Below are 6,918 nucleotides of genomic sequence, written 5' to 3' on the forward strand. Positions count from 1 at the left end.
ATCACCAGGAACTCAAAGTGGTCATATCTAGTATGGCATGCAGTCTTCGGAACATTCGAGTCCTAAATCTTCAACTGATGATACCCTGACCTCAAGTCAATCTTTGATAACACCCTAGCACCCTGCAACTGGTCGAACAAATCATCAATATGAGGCAACAGATACTTGTTCTTGATGGTGACTTTGTTCAAATGGCGATAATCAATGCACATCCGCATAATTCCATCCTTCTTCTTCAAAAATAACATTGGTGGACCCTAAGGGGATACATTGGGTATGACAAACCCCTTTGCTAACAACTCCCCAAGATGCTCCTTCAACTCTTTCAACTATTTCGGAGCTGTACGGTATGGTGGGATAGATACAGGCTGGGTGCCTGGAGCCAAATCAATGCAGAAATAAATATCATGATCTGGTGGCATTCTAGGTAGATCAAAAGGAAACACATCAACAAACTCTTGAACTACTGGAACTGAATCAATCGTCGGAGACTCTACGGTGGTGTCTCAAACATAAGCCAAATAAGCCAAACACCCCTTCTCGACCATTAGCTGGGCCTTCAGGAAAGAAATAACCCGACTAGATGTATCAACAGTGGAACCCTTCCACTCCAACCTCGGTAACTCTGGCATCGCTAAAGTAACAGTTTTGGCATGGCAATCTAGGACGACGTGATAAGGAGAGAACCAATCCAAGCGCAGGATGATCTCAAAATCGATTATATCAAGCAACAAGAGATCTGATCTAGTTTTGAAACCACAAAGTGTAACCACATAAGACCGGTAGATCCGATCCACAATCGTAGAATCACCTACATGAGTAGACACATGAACATGAGTGCTTAAAGGCTCAGGAGAAATAACCAGGAAACGAGCAAACAGAGATGATACATATGAATAAGTACACCCTGGATCAAATAATACTGAAGCATCTCTACCGACAACGAAAATAATACCTGTGATGATTGCATCTGAGGCCAATGCATCTGGCCTGGTCAGAAGGGCATATAATCTGGCTGGAGCGTCGGCTGGCTGGCCTCCACCGGACTGAGCAGTAGTTGGCTGACCTCTCCCTACCTGGCCTCCACCTGTAGGACGGCCCTTACCCATCTGCCCTCCACCCCTAGGTGGTGGGGCAGCCAGTGCTTAAATCATAGGTTACTGACACTGCTGCACTGCCTTGCCCCGAAGTCTGGGGCAGGTCCTCTTCATGTGACCCGGATCTCCACACTCGTAGCACGCTCTCGGTACCATAGCCTGCTGCCCTGAAGTCTGAGCCTGCTGACCCGAATACCCACTAGAGGGACCTTTGATGGCTGGTGGGCGATATGAACTCTCTGGCACGACACTGAAGTGAGCCCTGGAAGAATCCTGATGACCAGAATACCCGCTAGAGGAACCCTGAATAACTGGTGGTCGATATGAACTCTACGGCATCGCACTGAAATAAGGCCTCACTGGAGCACCTCGGGGAGGGGGTGGCGGTGCTAAATATGGGGGTCTACTGGGCTGACCCCTCCCAAAGTGACCTCTACCCCGATCTGGGGCGCCTCCGAACTCTCCTGAAAATCAGGCCCTCTTGTCCTGCTAAATCTGCTCTCTACCCCTCAATCCTGCGAGCAATCTCTACCACTAGTTGATACTCAGTACCCATCTCCACCTCTCGGGCCATGCCAGCTCGAATACTGGGGTGCAACCTGGCAACAAATCTCCGCACTCTCTCTGTATCTGTGGGAAGTATCATGAGTGCATGGCAAGACAACTCAGAAAACCTCACCTCATAATCGGTCACAGACATCAAACCCTGCTCCAGATGCCTAAAATAATATCGTAGCTCTTCCCTATTAGAGGGTGGAATGTACCTATACAAGAACAACTGTGCGAACTGACCCCAAGTGATGGGAGGAGAACCTGTTGGCCTACCTAGAACATAGTACTGCCACCATTTACAGGCCCTGCCCTCAAGCTGAAAAGTAGTGAAGTCAACTCTGTGCGACTCCAACATCCTCATATTGTGCAGTTTGTCCTTGTACCTATCTATGAAGTATTGTGCATCCTCATGACGCTCGCCCCTGAAGACAGGAGGGTGAAGCCTAGTCCAACTATCCAACAACTTCTGCGGATCACAATCCACAGCTGGTCTGGGCTAGGGTGCCGCTGCAGCAACTGGCGGAGCCTCATCTACAGGTAGTGCACCCGGAGTTTGATACACTGCAGCTTCATGTCCAGGAGCCTGAGAAGTAGGGGCCTGTGCTCCCCCTCTTGCCTGTGATGTAGCTGGATCTGCTGGAAATAAACCAGCGTAAGTCATAGAATCCATGAACTACAGTATACGGCCCATGACCTCCTAGAATCCTGGCGCTGTGATAAAGTCCGCTGGGGTGGGCTCAGCTGCGGGAACCTCGCCCTGTTCCTTGATGATAGGATCTCTCGCGGGATCTGCTGGTTCTACTACTAGGATAACTCTGGGACGCCCTCGTCCCCTACCTCGGGTCAGTGCCCTCCCCCAGCCTATACCTCGGCCTCTAGCAATAGGGGAAGCAGCTCCGCTGGGTCTGGAATATTAGTTGTGCTTGTACTCACCATCTGTGAGAGAATAAACAGGGAAATTTAGCACACCAACCACTGCACTATAGGAAATTAATAAAGAGTAGTTTTCTTAATACCCTATAGCCTCTCGAAGATAAATACAGACGTCCCCGTACCGATCCACAAGACTATATTAGGTTTGTCCATGACTTGTGAGACCTACATTAACCTAGTGCCCTGATACCACATTGTCACAACCCAAAATCCACCAGGGGTCGTGATGGCGGCCAACACCGTTGTCAGGCAAGCCAATGCGGAAGTATTAGTAAATTCATATTTTACTTACCCGAAGTGGTTACAACATTTTTTAATTTTCAATTGAAAATAGGTGATTATAAACAATATGTAATAATAATTATACAACCCAAAAGAACTGTCTACTAATGTGTGTGCCAAGACCTGGTATCACGAGTAGTGGGCAACTAGTAGAATGTACAAAAGAATAATACTATCCTACTGTCCGGTATAGAATAGACAGCAAAAGTAAGGAAAGACCCCATCAAGCTGCTGAACGGCACAGAAAGGGAGCAGCTCACCCTGGAAGTCTCAAAATCCGCTAAGGGATGCGCACTAGACTGATAGCCAGATACACCTGTCTCAGATCCTGTACAATTAAGTACAAAAGTGTAGTATGAGTACATAAACAATATGTACCCAGTAAGTATCCCATCTAATCTCGAAGAAGTAGAGACGAGAGGTCGACTTGATACTTACTAGGGTCAAATAATATGAGAAAGAATCTGTAATAAGCATGGATAGCTCAATTTTATTAGCATTGTATGGAAAGGAATGACAATTCTTTTCCATATAATATCATGGGTATCCATTTACGTTTCAAGGCATATATGAAGTTCAGTCCACAGAGAAATACTAAGTAAAGCATGTGCAAGCAACATCGAGGGACGTACAGCCCGATCCAACATAAATGTAAATTGTGCACTGCTAAGGGTCGAACGGCTCGAACCATAGATGCATTTATTACCCCGATCGCGAATCACACGTGCAACACGGTCAAATATAAATAACTCATCAACAAACAGACAATAATGTATATCTGAGGAGTAGTTGTTCACAGGAATATTCAAATCCTCTTTTAAAAGACCAAGCAAGATAAGGTTCCTCTAATACTCTTATATTCCTTAATCAACATGATTTATACTAATCCAAATTTATCATCAAGTTACAAGACTACCACGTAGAGCATGCTTTTGGGTCTTAGACTACTCAGACTTAACATAATAGTAGCTACGCATAGACTTTCGTCACCTAGTGCGTACGTAGCCCCCGCATATAATACCAATTAATTCAATTATTACACCTATGGGGACAATTCCCTCTTACAAGGTTAGTAAAGAGACTCACCTCGCTCCAAAGTGCACTTCCAATACCAAGAACGAGTCCAAGCCCTCAATTCGGAGTCGAACGATCTCAAACTAGTTAAATAAAGTAAGAACTAGTCAATATAGACTCACAAGATTGAATTCTAGCTATTTAAGCAATTTTCCAACCTTTAACACAAGTTTCCTAAAATCTGAGCCCGGGCCTACGTGCCTGGATTCCGAAATTTTTCGAAGGAAGTTGTTCTCTATAACCTAAGATTCGGTAATATATGATTTCTAATTCATTCCATAACAAATTTCGTAGTAAAATCTAAGTTTTATTAAAACCCTAGGTCTCGCTCTAACCTCATATTTTACTTTAACCCTAGTGCTTAATCTACCTAAAATACAAGTGTTAAACTAAGAATAGGTGGCGTAAGCTTACCTCAAGATGCCAAGTAGAAGCCCTCTTGCAAAAGCTCCCAAAATCGCCAATGGAGGAGTGAACTTAATTAGTTATGAACTTATGAATCAAACTTAATCACCCCCTAAAACCAATTGAATCAAACTTATGAACTTCAAATTCTTAATTTTCCTCTAATGGGCCAAATGCTCTTAAACTATTCGGATTGACACCAAATTTTACGGGCGAGCCTTAAATGATATATCAGACCTCTAATGCACTTTAGAACCAACATACGAGCCCGATACCCATGGAATCAATCATTAGTTAGTTTCTTTAAATATTTAAAACTTCAGATTAACAATTTCCAATAAAAATTCATTACTCGGGCTAGAGACCTCGGAATTCGATTCCGAGCATAAGCCGAGATCCCATAATTTCCTACGGACTCTCCGGGACCGTCAAATCACAAATCTGGGCCTGTTTGCTTAAAATATTAACCAAAGTCAAATAGCCTTTTAAGAAAATCCTAAGGAATCAAATAGGCATATTTCACTCCAAACTCTTCCAAATCCCGAACCCACCATCCCCATACTTCATAAATTAGTCAAAGCAAGCACGAGAAGATTTATACAAGGGAACGAGGTTCTAAAAGACAAAACGACAAGTCGGGTCGTTACATCACGATCCTTCTTTGCGAACGCGGTCAACGCCTCGCGTTCATGAAGAAAAAACTTATGTTGACCACCTTTCCTTCATCGCGAATGCGACCTATGCACGCGAACACGAAGCCTTAGCTTCTCAACTCATCGTTAACGCGGCAATACCCTCGCGAATGGGATGACCACTAACCTTAGCCCTTCGCGAATGCGGGACCACCTTTGCGAATGCGAAGGCCAACTCTACTGCCTCGCATCCTAACCCTTCGCGAACACGGGACATCCATTGTGAACGTGAAGGCCAAAAGCCTTCCACACCAACAACAGTTTTTCTGCAACTTTTTCCAACATGAAATGATCCTTTCAGCCACCCGAAACTCACCCGAGGCCCTCGGGACCCCAACCAAATATACCAACATATCCCATAACATCATTACAACTTGTTCCAATCTCCGGAACACTAAAAAAACATCAAAATACCAATTTGACATCGGATTCAAGCCTAAAAATTCCAAAAACGTTTCCAAATTCCGCTTTCTATCAAAAAGTCTATCAACCCTCGTCCGAATGACATAATATTTTGCACACGCGTCAAAAATTACGGAAAGGACCTACTCCAACTTCCAGAATTCCATTCCCACCCCTATATCAAAATCTTACCTATCAACCGGAAAATGCAAAAATTCCAATTTCGCCAATTCAAGCCTAAATCTACTCCGGACCTCCAAAACACATTCTGATCATGCTCCTACGTCCCAAATCACCAATCGAAGGTATCTGAACCATCAAAATTTACATCCGAGCCCTTTTTTATATAAGTCAACATCCGATTGACATTTCCAACTTAAGCTTTCTTAAAAGAGACTAAGTGTCTCAAACCTTACCAAAACCTCTCCGAACCCGAACCAACCAACCCTAGCACATAATACAGCTGAACAAGACAATAAGAATGAGAAATGGGAGAAATAGAGCGATAACTCATGAAATGATCGGTCGGGTCGTTACATCTAATTAAATTTAGGTCAATGATATAGCTACCTCATATATGACTTATTGATTGCTCTTCTGTATGAATCATATACAGAACACATTTGAGATGGCAACATACATTTGGTTACTAGTAAGAACTTAGGAACTTAGTTTTCTTATTGAGGTAGAGTTGCTTATAATAAATTAAAACAATTTTGTCTTATTGTCAATGGGAAGAAGTAGAGTTGCTTATGAGGAAACGTTATTCCTAGTTGGGATACTGCAGACAATTATTAGGAATATTTTCCCTTTTGCAACCAATAGATGTAAGTTCCGGGTACTGATTATTATTCACAGACCCTCCATTGACTACATATCGTTGTGTGATCAGAGCGAGTAATATCTTCTGCCTTGTGTTTATCTTGTTTTACACTCTTGATAGTTTTGCCTTTTGGAAGCCTCTACATAACTTCTACAAGTCTAAAGAATATTTATTTAACTTTTTAACTCTTAAAGCAAACTAAAAAGTTATATTGAGTTTTGGGTCAGACAATATGACAGAGAGAAAGGCAGAGGTTTCATATGTGGTTTGTGTTTGTTTTATATTTTCACCTAATACTTAGAAAAGGAAAAAGCGGTAATTTTCTTTTGCAGGGATACAAAATTCTCTCCATAGGAGCTAACCCTGATTTCCTTTTCTAGTGCAGTGGAAAATTAAGGGATCATCATGTTTCACAAAAAATCAAACCTTTATCGTGATTCTCTTGTCATTTGGGTACCTATCTTTGTCTCACTTACTTGTTACCTTGTTGCTGAATACACTCATTGTGGCATGGCCCGTGTTAACCTGTCGCTGTAGGGTTATTTCTCAATTCTGGTGTAGCTTTGTCACATTTCCACTCAATGTTATTTTTGCTTAGGTAACTAAAAAACACTATGTAATCTCTTTCTTTTGTACTTGGTTATATATCCTTTTGCAC

General features: G+C 42.7%; 1 long non-coding RNA gene across 1 annotated transcript in view; it reads left to right on the forward strand.

Annotated features, from left to right (window-relative positions):
• The window catches only part of LOC142179517 (uncharacterized), a 75,905-nt gene extending 69,696 nt beyond the window's left edge, over positions 1-6,209 (forward strand). The window contains exon 3 of the long non-coding RNA XR_012707873.1: positions 6,176-6,209. This is a non-coding gene — a long non-coding RNA (uncharacterized LOC142179517). The remainder of the gene's footprint in view (positions 1-6,175) is intronic.
• The last annotated feature ends 709 nt before the right edge of the window (positions 6,210-6,918 follow it).

The sequence above is a fragment of the Nicotiana tabacum genome, chromosome 3 (genome assembly GCF_000715075.1).
Source record: "Nicotiana tabacum cultivar K326 chromosome 3, ASM71507v2, whole genome shotgun sequence".
Lineage (NCBI taxonomy): Eukaryota > Viridiplantae > Streptophyta > Magnoliopsida > Solanales > Solanaceae > Nicotiana > Nicotiana tabacum.